General features: G+C 51.1%; 1 long non-coding RNA gene and 1 pseudogene across 1 annotated transcript; both read left to right on the forward strand.

Annotated features, from left to right (window-relative positions):
• The first annotated feature begins 474 nt into the window (after positions 1-474).
• LOC147119217 (uncharacterized) overlaps positions 475-15,696 on the forward strand; it is a 69,968-nt pseudogene continuing 54,746 nt past the window's right edge.
• LOC147119218 (uncharacterized) lies at positions 5,867-7,967 on the forward strand. Its single transcript, XR_015078004.1, has 2 exons — positions 5,867-6,443; positions 7,024-7,967. It is a non-coding gene; the product is annotated as an uncharacterized LOC147119218 (long non-coding RNA).

The raw sequence follows: 15,696 nt of genomic DNA on the forward strand, positions 1-15,696 counted from the left end.
ACCTCCTGAGTATTTCCAGCATTTTCTGTTTTTATTAAAGAAATGAGGAAGTGATTGCTGACAGGAAGAATGTTGGGTCGTCCTGCGCATGCGCACCTCCCTGGCGGCTGAGGTGAAACACCGACTCGCCCCCACCTGAGCCGCGCACGCGTACCAGATGTTGCGGCTCTGCATGCGCGCCCGATGTTCCAACCGTGGGGTTTTGTGCGCTGAGTATGCGCGTTGCGGACTGATTGGGACAGGCGATTGTGGAGCAGGAGGGAGAGCGCGGGGGCCATGAGCACATGCACGGGACTCGGAGTCAACAGAGCGCTTTCTGGAGCGCGGGGGCTTGTGGTTATTGCAGCCGCCATTACTGCTGATCCTTTCAACCAACCTGTGCAGCAGCTGGAGCCTGAAAATCAGCTTCACTGCCCCTGGGTTCGGAAAGGGGAAAATTAAACAACAGTTTGCCTCTGATCCTTTTCTGATCTCAATTTACAGGGTTATAGAAGTGGAGCAGTTACAGGCGGGAAGCCCAGACCAAACATCACGTCAAGATCTGACAGAGTCGCTCGATTCATCAGGACCTGAATATCATCGGCGTTTGCACATGGAAGGAGAAAGCAGCGATCGCAGCGATGACAAACCGCACGCGTGTCCGGTGTGTGGACACGGATTCAGCCGATTGCCTGACATGGCGAGACACGTGCACCGTCACACCGGGGAGAAACCGGGTAAAGGTGGGGACGGCGGGAAGGGATTCAGTTCCCCGTCTGCAATAGAAGTTCAACGGTGCAGTCGCACCAGGGACAGTCCGTTCACCTGCTCCGTGTGTGGAAAGGGATTTGTTTATTCATCCCACCTGCAAACACACCAGCAGGTTCACACTGACGAGAGACCATTTCAGTGTTCTGACTGTGGGAAGAGCTTTAAAAGCCCCGGGGAACTGAAGGAACACCAGCGAGTTCACACTGATGAGAGACCATTTCAGTGTTCTGACTGTGGGAAGAGCTTTAAAAGCCTCTGGGATCTGAAGCGACACCAGCAAGTTCACACCGAGGAGAGACCATTTCAGTGTTCTGACTGTGGGAAGAGCTTTAAAAGCCCCTGGGATCTGAAGGAACACCAGCGAGTTCACACTGATGAGAGACCATTTCAGTGTTCTGACTGTGGGAAGAGCTTTAAAAGCCCCAGGGAGCTCAAGCAACACCAGCGAATTCACACTGATGAGAGACCATTTCAATGTTCTGACTGTGGGAAGAGCTTTAAAAGCCCCGGGGAACTGAAGGGACACCAGCTTGTTCACACTGATGAGAGGCCATTTCAGTGTCCTAACTGTGGGAAGAGCTTTAAAAGCCCTGGGGAACTGAAGGGACACCAGCGAGTTCACACTGATGAGAGACCATTTCAGTGTCCTAACTGTGGGAAGAGCTTTAAAAGCCCCCGGGACCTGAAGGAACACCAGTTTGTTCACACTGATGAGAGACCATTTCAGTGTCCTAACTGTGGGAAGAGCTTTAAAAGCCCCGGGGATCTGAAGGGACACCAGCGAGTTCACACTGATGAGAGACCATTTCAGTGTCCTAACTGTGGGAAGAGCTTTAAAAGCCTCCGGTATCTGAAGCAACACCAGCTTGTTCACACTGATGAGAGGCCGTTTAACTGTCCTGACTGTGGGAAGAGCTTTAAAAGCGTCCAGCATGTGAAGGGACACCAGCTTGTTCACAATGATGAGAACCCCTTTAAATGTTCTGAGTGTGGGAAGAGTTTTAAAAGCCCGCGGGAGCTCAAGCAACACCAGCGCCTCCACACTGGGGAGAGGATGTTCATCTGCTCTGAATGTGGGAAGGGATTTACTGAGTCATCCAAACTGCAGACACACCAGCGAGTTCACACTGACGAGAGACCCTTTAAATGTTCTGACTGTGGGAAGAGCTTCAAAAGCTCCGGGGAGTTGAAGGGACACCAACAATTACACACTGGGGAGTGGCTGTTCACCTGCTCCGAGTGTGGGAAGGGATTCGCTCGGTCCTCCACCCTGCTGATACACCAGCGAGTTCACACTGGGGAGAGACCGTTCACCTGCTCCGTGTGTGGGGAGGGATTCGCTCGGTCCTCCAACCTGCTGGTACACCAGCGAGTTCACACTGGTGAGAGGCCGTTCACCTGCTCCGTGTGTGGGGAGGGATTCGCTCATTCATCCGCCCTGCTGGTACACCAGCTTGTTCACACTGACGAGAGACCCTTTAAATGTTCTGACTGTGGGAAGAGCTTTATAAGCTCTAAGATCCTTAAGGGACACCAGCGTGTTCACACTGATCATAGAATCTAACAGCACAGAAGGTGGTGATTCGGCCCATCGTGTCTGTGCCGGCTCTTTGAAAGAGCTGTCCAATTTAGTCCCAAACCCCAGCTTTATCCCCAGAACTCTGCAAACTAGTCCTCTTCAAGAACATGTCCAATTACCGTTTGAAAGTTCCTGTGGATCCTGATTCCAGCATCCTTTCAGATGGTGCGTTCCAGATCTTAACAACCCTCTGTGTGAAAACAATTCTCCCCATTTCCCCTCTAGTTCTTTTAGCAACTATTTTAAATCTGTGACCTTTGGTTACCGACCCACTTGTCAGAGTGAACAGTTTCTCCCTACTTGCTCGATCAAAACCCCTCATCATTTTGAACACCTCTATTAGGTCTCCTCTTCACCTTCTCTGCTCTAAGGGGAACAATCCCAGCTTCTCCAATCTCTCCACATAACTGAAGTCCCTCATCCCTGGTACCATCCTGGTCAACCTCCTCTGCACCCTCTCCAAGGCCTTGACATCCTTCCTAAAGTGTGGTGCCCAGAACTGTACACAAGACTCCAGCTGAGGCCAAAACCCTGCAGCTGTGCAAAACCCTGGTTAGACCACACCTGGAGTACTGTGAGCAGTTCTGGGCACCACACCTTAGGAAGGATATATTGGCCTTGGAGGGAGTGCAGCGTAGGTTTACCAGAATGATACCCAGACTCCAAGGGTTAAGTTACGAGGAGAGATTATATAAATTAGGGTTGTATTCCCTGGAATTTAGAAGGTTAAGGGGTGATCTGATCGAAGTTTTCAGGATATTAAGGGGAACAGATAGGGTAGATAGAGAGAAACTATTTCCGCTGGTTGGGGATTCTAGGACTGGGGACATAGTCTAAAAATTAGAGCCAGACCTTTCAGGAGTGAAATTAGGAAACACTTCTACACACAAAGGGTGGTAGAAGTTTGGAACTCTTCCGCAAACAGCAACTGATGCGAGATCAATTGTTAATTTTAAATCTGAGATTGATAGGTTTTTGTTACCCAAAGGTATTAAGGGATATGGGCCAAAGGCGGGTGTATGGAGTTAGATCACAGATCAGCCATGATCTCATTGAATGGTGGAACAGGCTCGAGGGGCTGAATGGCCTCCTCCTGTCCTATGTTCCTAACTAGTGATTTGTAAAGGTTTAGTGTAACTTCCTTGTTTTTGTATTCAATGGCCCTATTTACAAAGCCAAGTATCCCGTACGCTTTCTGAACCGCCTCACCAACTTGCCGTGGCACTTTCAAAGATTTGTGATTATGGACCCCCAGGTCCCTCTGCTCTTGCACCCCCTCAAAATAGTCCCATTTAGATTATACGGCCTCTCCCTGTTGTTTCTCCCAAAGTGCATCACTTCACACTTATCCTCATTTAATTTCATCTGCCTTGTGTCTGCTCATTTCACAGTCTGTCTCTGTCCTCCTGAAGTCTGCTACTACTATGCTCACTATTTACTACGTTGCCAAGTTTTGTATCATCTGTAAACTTCAAACTGGTACACCTATACCCAAGTCCAGGTCAGTTATATATAACAAGAGAAAAGCAATGGTCCTAATCCCGACCCCTGGGGGAACCCACTGCATACTTCCCTCCAGTCAGAAAAACATCCCTCAGCACTACTCACTGTCTCCTCTCCCTTAGCCAATTATATACCCAAATTACCATCAGCCCTTTAATTCCCTGTGCTTCTATTTTCTGAGTAAGTCTCTTATGTGGTACTTTATCAAATGCCTTTTAAAAGTCCATATATACAACATCTACTGCACTACCTTCATCAACCCTCTGTTACTTCATCAAAGAACTCAATCAGGTTAGTCAGACACGATTTATCTTTAACAAATCCATACTGGCTGCCCCTTATTGACCCATGCTTCTCCAAGTGAGAATTAATTTTGTCCTTGACAATGGTCTCTGGTCGTTCACCCACCACTGACATTAGACTGATTGGCCTGTAGTTACCAGGTTTATCCCTCTCCCCTTTTTTAAACAGGGGTGTAACATTTGCAATCCTCCAGTCTTCTGGCACCACTCTCACATATCTGAGGGAGATTGAAAGATTGTGGTCGGAGTGTCTGCTATCTCCACCCGAGCTTCCCTCAGCAATCTAGAATGCATCCCATCTGGACCGGGATACTTGTTAACTTTGAGTGATGACAACCTATTTAGCACCTCCTTTCTATCCATTTTTATCCAATTTCTCTACTCCCCCCTCCTCTACTGCGACATTAACTTCATTCTCTTCTTTTGTGAAGACAGATGCTAAGTACTCATTCAGTACCTCAGCCACGCCCTCTGCCTCCGTATGATGAGCTCCTATTTGGTCCCTAATCGGCCCCACCATTCCTTTAACTATCCTTTTACTTTTCATACGTTTACAAAAGATTTTTGGGTTCCCTTTTACATTACCCACTAATCTGTTCTTGTATTCTCTCCCCTGTGGCTCGGTGGGTAGCACACTCGCCTCTGAGTCAGAAGGTTGTGGGTTCTAGTCCCACTCCAGGGCCTTGAGTACATAAACCTAGGCTGACACTCCAGTGCAGTGCTGAGGGAGTGCTGCACTGTTGGAAGGTGTTGTCTTTCTGATGAGACTTTAAACTGAGGCCCCGTCTGCTCTCTCAGGTGGATGTGAAAGATCCCATGGCACTATTTTGAAGAAGAGTAGGGGAGTTATCCCCGGTGTCCTGGCCAATATTTATCCCTCAACCAACATAACAAAAACATTACCTGGTTATAATCACATTGCTGTTTGTGGGAGCTTGCTGAGCGCAAATTGGCTGCTGTGTTTCCCACATTACAACTGTGACTTTGGGATGTCCAGTGGTCGTGAAAGGCGCTATATAAATGCAGTCCTTTTTTCATATATCCTTTTTCAATTTCCCCTGCACTCTCTTTGTTCTCCTGGTTTTTGACCGCCGTATTCTGTACCTGACATTTGTCGTAAACCTCCTTTTTCTGTTTTATTCTAACCTCTACATCCTTTGTCATCCAGGGAGCTCGAGCTTTGGATGCCCCATCTTTCCTCCTTATGGGAATATGCTTGGTTTGTACCTGATGTCAAATTTTGTTTTATAATGTTCCCTTGAAGCGCGTTGAGACATTTTACTACATTAAAGATGTTATATAAATACAAGTTGTTGTTATTGTCTGAAACTAACAAATTCTCCAGAAGGAAAATAACAGTATTTTTACTCCCAAATATTAAATATTTTGTTCCACGAAGTTTATCTGCTTTTATTGATGAATTTTAAAAGTCTCTATTAAAAGCTGAGCCAGTGTGTTGTGCGACAAAGAGCCTTGTGTCCAATAAGGGGAATAAAGGCCCACAGCCTCCCCTGGCCCCGGGCCCTGAACAAGGGACTGGAGAAACTCGCTGCCCTGCGGATCAGACAATCAGCCGGCGCTAGTCCCACCCCTCGGGCTCCCCGATTGGTTGGAGGACCCGTCGCCGCCTTGCTCGCTCCCTATTGGGCAGAAGCTCCCGTCAATCACCCGGGCAGTGCGAGCTGAGCATGCGCAGACCTTGGCAGCAGCCGCTGACACATCAGGTGAGAGAGCTCAGGGAGCGGGTTCATGAACCCCGGGGGGACGCGGGCCGCTCACACCCCGAGCTCAGGGAGCGGGTTCATGAACCCCGGGGGGACGAGGGCTGCTCACACCCCGAGTGTGGCCCCAGGCCCCATTATTAAAACACTCAAAAGTATCCGCACGCAGCTTCCCGGTTTCTCCCGATTTGCTCAGCAAAGGGACCCCGCGCCAAACTCCAGGACAGACAGGAAGTCAGGGAGCATCTGTAAATGGAGGAGAAATGATGACTGGTCAGGGAGGGTCTGGAAATGGAGGAGAAATGGTGACTGGTCAGGGAGCATCTGTAAATGGAGACTGATCAGGGAGCGTCTGTAAATGGAGGAGAAATGGTGACTGGGCAGGGAGCGTCTGTAAATGAAGCAGAAATGGTGACTGGTCAGGGAGCGTCTGTAAATAAAGGACAATTTATTCTTTATTTTGGGGCTTGGTTTGTGTGAATAAATAACACTAATTTCAATTAGACTCTTCCATGACCCAGTTCCTGTAAATACTGGCTGGAAAGGGGCCGGACTCTCAGGAGGCTCCACACCGCTGGCTGCTCCTGCGTAAGTGATCTCCCATTAGATTAATGTGTGTCTGCTGTGTGTGTGTTTAACAAAGTGCCCGAATCAATTCATAAGGTGGGGAACCAGTGAGTGTACAACTGAACCCAGCCAGAGCCAGCACCTTCAGGGGAGGAGAGGGAGAGGAACCAGTGAGTGTGGAACTGAACCCAGTCAGAGTCAGCACTTTCGGGGGAGGAGAGAGAGGGGAACCTGTGAGTGTAGAACTGAACCCAGCCAGAGTCAGCACCTTCAATGGAGGAGAGGGAGGGGAACCAGTGAGTGTAGAACTGAACCCAGCCAGAGTCATCACCTTCAGGGGAGGGGAACCAGTGAGTGTAGAACTGAACCCAGCTAGAGTCAGCACCTTCAGAGGAGGAAGAAAAATGGGTGCAGAGGAAAAAATGTTGGAGATGATGCGATGGGTTTGGATTTCAGCACAGGGAGGAGTGAGAATGTGTGGGATGGGGATTTATAGCTTTTGGGGAACAAGAGAGGAAAGAATGTTCCATAGAAACTAGAATTGACTTCTTTATTTCTATCCTGTACTTACAGTGATGACTTTTGTAAACTCCTTTTACAGGGTATTAGAAGAGGAGGATTTGCACACGGGGAACTCAAACCCCTTCAAGATTTGACAGAGTCACTCAATTCATCAGGACCTGAACATTATCGGCCTTTGAATGTGGAAGGAGAAATGTTTGTCTGTTCTGTTTGTGGGGAAAAATTTCAAATATCAGTGTGACTGGAAAAGCACCGAGACACACAGACCCGAGTGAGAGTGTTCCAGTGCACTGACTGTGGAAAGAGCTTTAACCAGTTGCACAGCCTGAAAAAACATCGCACCATTCACAGCGGGGAGAAACCGTACACGTGTTCTGAGTGTTGTCAAGGCTTCAACTAATCATCCAACCTGGAGAGACACAAGGACACCCGCACCACAGAGAAACCATGGAAATGTGGGGACTGTGGGAAGCGATTCAATTAACCGTCAGAGCTGGAAAAACATCGGCGTGTTCACACCGGGGAGAGGGCGTTCACCTGCTCCGTGTGTGGGAAGGGATTCACTCTGTCATCCACCCTCACTGTACATCAACTTGTTCACACTGATAAGAGACCATTTAATTGTGCTGACTGTGAGCAGAGCTTTAAAAGCAGAAGAGATCTGCTGAAACACCAACGCACACACTGGGGAGAGGCCGTTCACCTGCTCCACGTGTGGGAAGGGATTCACTCGTTCATCCCACCTTCTGACACACCGACATATTCACATTGGGGAGAGGCCATTTCCCTGCTCTGTGTGTGGGAAGGGATTCACTCAGTCATCTAACCTGCTGAAACACCAGCGAGTTCACAAGTGACTGCAGGGGTTGGATTCTGCTGTTATTGCTGCTGTTAATTACATCCAGGACTGAACCATGTTCATTGTGACAGTTGGGGTTTGTTTCTGCTGATGTTAATCACCCCTATAACTAGGTTGGATTTTAATATTTTGATACCTGTCAAATAAATCAGCTTTGTATTAAACACACAGTGTGTTGAGTATTTGATTTCTCCAAGCTAAGAGGAGACTAATTGATGTCCTGTTACTGACTGCTCCATTTTTTGGGCCTTTTCTCCTTTCTAATTCTAGATTATTTCAGTTCTCATACCTCCAGTTACTCTCATGGACAAGTCCCAGCTCCCCATACCTTCCAGAGTGCCTCTCCTAGCCTTGGTATCCAGGGAAGGTATCGGAATCATGCCCGGGATCACCAGAGGATTTAACTGGTAAAATAGATAAGGGAGAACCAGTGGATGCGGTGTATTTAGATTTTCAAAAGGCTTTCAATAAGATCCCGCATAAGAGATTAGCGTGTAAAATAAAGGCACATGGGATTGGGGGCAAGGTATTGACTTGGATAGAGAACTGGTTGGCAAACAGAAAGCAAAGAGTTCGAACAAACGGCTCTTTTTCCGATTGGCAGGCAGTGATTGTGGGGTACCGCAGGGATCGGTCCTTGGACCCCAGCTATTCACAATATATATTAATGATCTGGACGAGGGAACTAGATGTAATATCTCCAAGTTTGCAGAGGACACAAAGCTGGGTGGGCGTGTGTGCTGTGAGGAGGATGCTGAGAAACTCCTGTATGATTTGGACAGGTTGGGTGATTGGGCAGAAGCATGGCAGATGCAATATAACGTGGATAAATGCGAGGTTATCCACTTTGGTGTCAAAAACAGGAAGGCAGATTATTATCTGAATGGCAATAGATTGGGAGACGGGGAACTGCAACGAGACCTGGGCGTCCTTGTGCACCAGTCGCTGAAGGTAAGCATGCAGGTGCAGCTGGCGGTTAAGAAGGCAAATGGTATGTTGGCCTTCGTAGCGAGAGGGTTTGAGTACAGGAACAAGGATGTCTTGCTGCAGCTGTACAGGGCCTTGGTGAGACCACACCTTGAGTACTGTGTGCAGTTTTGGTCGCCTTATGTGAGGAAGGATGTTCTTGCCATGGAAGGAGTGCAGCGAAGATTCACCAGGCTGATACATGGGATGGCAGGAATGATGTATGAGGAGAGATTGGGTCGATTGGGCTTGTACTCGCTGGAGTTTAGAAGAATGAGAGGGGATCTCATCAAAACTTATAAAATTCTAACAGGACTAGACAGACTAGATGCAGGAAGGATGTTTCCGATGGCCGGGGAGTCCAGAGCCAGGGGTCACAGTCTAAGGATAAGGGGTAAGCCATTTAGGACAGAGATGAGGAGGAATTTCTTCACCCAGGGAGTGGTGAACCTGTGGAACTCTGTGCCAAAGAAGGCAGTAGAGGTCAGTTCATTAAATATATTCAAGAAGGAGTTGGATATATTTCTTAAGGCTAAAGGGATCAAGGGATATGGAGAGAAGGCAGGGACAGGGTACTGAATTTGGATGATCAGCCATGATCTCATTCAATGGCAGAGCAGGCTCGAGGGGCCGAATGGCCTACTCCTGCTCCTATCTTCTATGTTTCTATGTTTCTATGTTTAAACACAAAACCCAGTCTGTTAATCACTTTCAGCTACTGGACTTAGTGTGTGTCCCACAGCATCTCTCTCACCTTCGATGTGTGAATAGAGCATCACGCCTCAGAACCTGGTTTTCAATTTAAATGCACTCAGCAAATGTATTGAACAAGAGATGAACAAGTAAACAGATCAGAGCCCAATCCTCCAGCTCTATATTGTAGGCCGATGAGACTCTGTTAAGGTGCCATGTGCTGCTGGACCGCTCTGCAATTTGCCTGTAATGAAAATAACTGAAGATTAGTCCCAGTGTAACCTTTGCTGTCATGAAATGAGTGTGTCTTTTAATGAGCCTCACGTCCTTGCTCATGTCGGCTGCAATTGTGTAGAAAGGGGATGTGTAAAGAGATGGTCTGTGTATGGAGATGTGAAACAAGGAAACTGTGTCTGTGTGTGTGATAGTGACACAGCCTTGTGGTCACAGTCAGAACAATGACAGATATCCTTGTGGTTATGGTTTGGGCAGGGCCAGATCAATAATGTACTAAACAAGTTAAATATAAATATCGCCAGTGTAGCCGCAGCTTGTTAGAACAGATCTGGGGAGAAGAGAGCTCTGAATCCACTGTACTATCCGTGTTCTCCGGATGGGGTAACTATACTCTGTATGTTTGCAGTGCTGTTAATAAAGTCAGTAAAAGACAATCTGTTGTTGTGAGCTTGATTATCTGGTGTCTGAAACTACAAGACTCAAATTTTAGAGTCAACAAGATGAACAAGTAAACATATCACGGCCCAATATTCCAGCTCTATATTCACAGGAGAAAGTCTGTTATCACACTCCTCGAGTGGACCGAATAAAGAAAGATCCCAACTCAAAGAGCCTCTAAAATAATTTGTAAATACCTTTCAAATCCTGACTGATATCAATTGTCAGTGTACGTTCCAGTGAAGTCAATGGAAGATGAGAGAGGGGCGGGAGAGTAGGGGTGAAAGAGGAGTTGGGGTGAGGGGGGTTGGAGAGTAGGGGTGAAAGAGGAGTTGGGGTGAGGGGTTGGAGAGTAGGCGTGAAAGAGAAGTTGGGGTGAGGGGGTTTGGAGAGTAGGGGTGAAAGAGGAGTTGGGGTGAGGGGGGTTGGAGAGCAGGGGTGAAAGAGGAGTTGGGGTGAGGGGGATGGAGAGTAGGGGTGAAGGAGGAGTTGGGGTGAAGGAGTTGGAGACTAGGGGTGAAAGAGGAGTTGGGGTGAGGGGTTGGGGTGAGGGGGGTTGGAGAGTAGGGGTGAAAGAGGAGTTGGGGGAGGGGGTTGGAGAGTAGGGGTGAAAGAGGAGTTGGGGTGAGGGGGTTGGAGAGTAGGGGTGAAAGAGGAGTTGGGGTGATGGAGGTTGGAGAGTAGGGGTGAAAGAGGAGTTGGGGTGAGGGGTTGGAGAGTAGGGGTGAAAGAGGAGTTGGGGTGAGGGGGATGGAGAGTAGGGGTGAAGGAGGAGTTGGGGTGAGGGGGGTTGGAGAGTAGGGGTGAAAGAGGAGTTGGGGTGAGGGGTTGGAGAGTAGGGGTGTAAGAGGAGCTGGGGTGAGGGGGGTTGGAGAGTAGGGGTGAAAGAGGAGTTGGGGTGAGGGGGATGGAGAGTAGGGGTGAAGGAGGAGTTGGGGTGAAGGAGTTGGAGACTAGGGGTGAAAGAGGAGTTGGGGTGAGGGGTTGGGGTGAGGGGGGTTGGAGAGTAGGGGTGAAAGAGGAGTTGGGGGAGGGGGGTTGGAGAGTAGGGGTGAAAGAGGAGTTGGGGTGAGGGGGTTGGAGAGTAGGGGTGAAAGAGGAGTTGGGGTGAGGGGGGTTGGAGAGTAGGGGTGAAAGAGAAGTTGGGGTGAGGGGGGTTGGAGAGTAGGGGTGAAAGATGAGTTGGGGTGAGGGGTTGGAGAGTAGGGGTGAAAGAGGAGTTGCGGTGAGGGGGTTTGGAGAGTAGGGGTGAAAGAGGAGTTGGGGTGAGGGAGGTTGGAGAGTAGGGGTGAAAGAGGAGTTGGGGTGAGGGGGTTGGAGAGTAGGGGTGAAAGAGGAGTTGGGGTGAGAGGTGTTGGAGAGTAGGGGTGAAAGAGGAGTTGCGGTGAGGGGGTTTGGAGAGTAGGGGTGAAAGAGGAGTTGGGGTGAGGGAGGTTGGAGAGTAGGGGAGAAAGAGGAGTTGGGGTGAGGGTGGTTGGAGAGTAGGGGTGAAAGAGGAGTTGGGGTGAGTGGGTTGGAGAGTAGGGGTGAAAGAGGAGTTGGGGTGAGGGGGGTTGGAGAGTAGGGGTGAAAGAGGAGTTGGGGTGAGGGGGGTTGGAGAGTAGGGGTGAAAGAGGAGTTGGGGTGAGGGGGGTTGGAGACTAGGGGTGAAAGAGGAGTTGGGGTGAGGGGGGTTGGAGAGTAGGGGTGAAAGAGGAGTTGGGGTGAGCGGGGTTGGAGAGTAGGGGTGAAAGAGGAGTTGGGGTGAGGGGGGTTGGAGAGTAGGGGTGAAAGAGGAGTTGGGGTGAGGGGGGTTGGAGAGTAGTGGTGAAAGAGGAGTTGGGGTGAGGGGGGTTGGAGAGTAGGGGTGAAAGAGGAGTTGCGGTGAGGGGGTTTGGCGAGTCGGGCTGAAAGAGGAGTTGGGGTGAGGGAGGTTGGAGAGTAGGGGTGAAAGAGGAGTTGGGGTGAGGGGGTTTGGAGAGTAGGGGTGAAAGAGGAGTTGGGGTGAGGGGGGTTGGAGAGTGGGGGTGAAAGAGGAGTTGGGGTGAGGGGTTGGAGAGTAGGGGTGAAAGAGGAGTTGGGGTGAGGGAGGTTGGAGAGTAGGGGTGAAAGAGGACTTGGGGTGAGGGGTTGGAGAGTAGGGGTGAAAGAGAAGTTGGGGTGAGGGGGTTTGGAGAGTAGGAGTGAAAGAGGAGTTGGGGTGAGGGGGGTTGGAGAGCAGGGGTGAGGGAGGTTGGAGAGTAGGGGTGAAAGAGGAGTTGGGGTGAGGGGTTGGAGAGTAGGGGTGAAAGAGGAGTTGGGGTGAGGGGGATGGAGAGTAGGGGTGAAGGAGGAGTTGGGGTGAGGGGGGTTGGAGAGTAGGGGTGAAAGAGGAGTTGGGGTGAGGGGTTGGAGAGTAGGGGTGAAATAGGAGTTGGGGTGAGGGGGAAGGAGAGTAGGGGTGAAGGAGGAGTTGGGGTGAGGGGGGTTGGAGTGTAGGGGTGAAAGAGGAGTTAGGGTGAGGGGTTGGGGTGAGAGGGGTTGGAGAGTAGGGGTGAAAGAGGAGCTGGGGTGAAAGAGGAGTTGGGGTGAGGGGGGTTGGAGAGTAGGGGTGAAAGAGAAGTTGGGGTGAGGGGGGTTGGAGAGTAGGGGTGAAAGAGGAGTTGGGGTGAGGGGTTGGAGAGTAGGGGTGAAAGAGGAGTTGGGGGAGGGGGTTTGGAGAGTATGGGTGAAAGAGGAGTTGGGGTGAGGGGGGTTGGAGAGTAGGGGTGAAAGAGGAGTTGGGGTGAGGGGGGTTGGAGAGCAGGGGTGAAAGAGGAGTTGGGGTGAGGGGGTTGGAGAGTAGGGGTGAAAGAGGAGTTGGGGTGAGTGGGGTTGGAGAGTAGGGGTGAAAGAGGAGTTGGGGTGAGGGGGGTTGGAGTGTCGTGGTGAAAGAGGAGTTGGGGTGAGGGGGGTTGGAGAGTTGGGGTGAAAGAGGAGTTGGTGTGAGGAGGTTGGAGAGTAGGGGTGAAAGAGGAGTTGGTGTGAGGGGGGTTGGAGAGTAGGGGTAAAAGAGGAGTTGGGGTGAGGGGGTTTGGAGAGTAGGGTTGAAAGTGGAGTTGGGGTGAGGGGCTGGAGAGTAAGGGTGAAAGAAGAGTTGGGGTGAGGGGGTTGGAGAGTAGGGGTGAAAGAGGAGTTGGGGTGAGGGGGGTTGGAGAGCAGGGGTGAAAGAGGAGTTGGGGTGAAGGGGTTGGAGAGTAGGGGTGAAAGAGGAGTTGGGCTGAGGGGGGTTGGAGAGTAGGGGTGAAAGAGGAGTTGGGGTGAGGAGGTTGGAGAGTAGGGGTGAAAGAGGAGTTGTTGTGAGGGGGGTTGGAGAGTAGGGGTGAAAGAGGAGTTGGGGTGAAGGGGTTGGAGAGTAGGGGTGAAAGAGGAGTTGGGCTGAGGGGGGTTGGAGAGTAGGGGTGAAAGAGGAGTTGGGGTGAGGAGGTTGGAGAGTAGGGGTGAAAGAGGAGTTGGTGTGAGGGGGGTTGGAGAGTAGGGGTAAAAGAGGAGTTTGGGTGAGGGGGTTAGGAGAGTAGGGTTGAAAGTGGAGTTGGGGTGAGGGGGGGTTTGGAGAGTAGGGGTGAAAGAGGAGTTGGGGTGAGGGGGGTTGGAGAGTAGGGGTGAAAGAGGAGTTGGGGTGAGGGGGTTGGAGAGTAGGGGTGAAAGAGGAGTTGTGGTGAGGGGGTTGAAAAGAAGGGGTGAAAGAGGAGTTGGGGTGAGGGGGGTTGGAGAGTAGAGGTGAAAGAGGAGTTGGGGTGAGGGGAGTTGGAGAGTAGCTCTGAACGAGGAGTTGGGGTGAGGCGGTTGGAGAGTAGGGGTGAATGAGGAGTTGGGGTGAGGGGTTGGAGAGTAGGGATGAAAGAGGAGTTGGGGTGAGGGGGTTGGAGAGTAGGGGTGAAAGAGGAGTTGGGGTGAGGGGGGTTGGAGAGTAGGGGTGAAAGAGGAGTTGGGGTGAGGGAGTTTGGAGAGTAGGGGTGAAAGAGGATTTGGGGTGAGGGTGTTTGGAGAGTAGGGGAGAAAGAGGAATTGGGGTGAGGGGGTTGGAGAGTAGGGGTAAAAGAGGAGTTGGGGTGAGGGGTTGGAGAGTAGGGGTGAAAGAGGATTTGGGGTGAGGGGGTTTGGAGAGTAGGGGAGAAAGAGGAGTTGGGGTGAGGGGGTTTGGAGAGTAGGGGTGAAAGAGGAGTTGGGGTGAGGGGGGTTGGAGAGTAGGGGTGAAAGAGGAGTTGAGTTGAGGGGGTTGGAGAGTCGGGGTGAAAGAGGAGTTGGGGTGAGATGTGTTGGAGAGTAGGGGTGAAAGAGGAGTGGCGGTGAGGGGGTTTGGAGAGTAGGGGTGAAAGAGGAGTTGGGGTGAGGGGGTTTGGAGAGTAGGGGTGAAAGAGGAGTTGGGGTGAGGGTGGATGGAGAGTAGGGGTGAAAGAGGATTTGGGGTGAGGGGGTTTGGAGAGTAATGGAGAAAGAGGAGTTGGGGTGAGGGGGTTTGGAGAGTAGGGGTGAAAGAGGAGTTGGGGTGAGGGGGGATGGAGAGTAGGGGTGAAAGAGGAGTTGAGTTGAGGGGGTTGGAGAGTAGGGGTGAAAGAGGAGTTGGGGTGAGGGTGGATGGAGAGTAGGGGTGAAAGAGGAGTTGGGGTGAGTGGGTTGGAGAGTAGGGGTGAAAGAGGAGTTGGGTGAGGGGGGTTGGAGAGTAGGGGTGAAAGAGGAGTTGGGGTGAGGGGGGTTGGAGAGTATGGGTGAAAGAGGGAGTTGGGGTGAGCGGGGTTGGAGAGTAGGGGTGAAAGAGGAGTTGGGGTGAGGGGGGTTGGAGAGTAGTGGTGAAAGAGGAGTTGGGGTGAGGGGGGTTGGAGAGTTGGGGTGAAAGAGGAGCTGGTGTGAGGAGGTTGGAGAGTAGGGGTGAAAGAGGAGTTGGTGTGAGGGGGGTTGGAGAGTAGGGGTAAAGAGGAGTTGGTGTGAGGGGGTTTGGAGAGTAGGGTTGAAAGTGGAGTTGGGGTGAGGGGGGTTGGAGAGTAGGGGTGAAAGAAGAGTTGGGGTGAGGGGGTTGGGAGTAGGGGTGAAAGAGGAGTTGGGGTGAGGGGGTTGGAGAGTAGGGGTGAAGAGGAGTTGAGGTGAGGGGGGTTGGAGAGTAGGGGTGAAGGAGGAGTTGGGGTGATGGGGGTTGGAGAGTAGGGGTGAAGAGGAGTTGGGGTGAGGGGTTGGAGAGTAGGGGTGAAAGAGGACCTGGGGGTGAGGGGGGTTGGAGAGTAGGGGTGAAAGAGGAGTTGGGGTGAGGGGGATGGAGAGTAGGGGTGAAGGAGGAGTTGGGGTGAAGGAGTTGGAGTGTAGGGGTGAAGAGGAGTTAGGGTGAGGGGTTGGGGTGAGGGGGGTTGGAGAGTAGGGGTGAAGAGGAGTTGGGGTGAGGGGGTTGGAGAGTAGGGGTGAAAGAGGAGTTGGGGTGAGGGAGGTTGGAGAGTAGGGGTGAAAGAGAAGTTGGGGTGAGGGGTTGGAGAGTAGGGGTGAAAGAGGAGTTGGGGGAGGGGGTTTGGAGAGTATGGGTGAAAGAGGAGTTGGGGTGAGGGGGTTGGAGAGTAGGGGTGAAGAGGAGTTGGG

This window comes from Somniosus microcephalus, chromosome 4 (assembly GCF_052327205.1).
Source record: "Somniosus microcephalus isolate GS21.2 chromosome 4, FLI_Smic_1.0, whole genome shotgun sequence".
Taxonomy (NCBI): domain Eukaryota; kingdom Metazoa; phylum Chordata; class Chondrichthyes; order Squaliformes; family Somniosidae; genus Somniosus; species Somniosus microcephalus.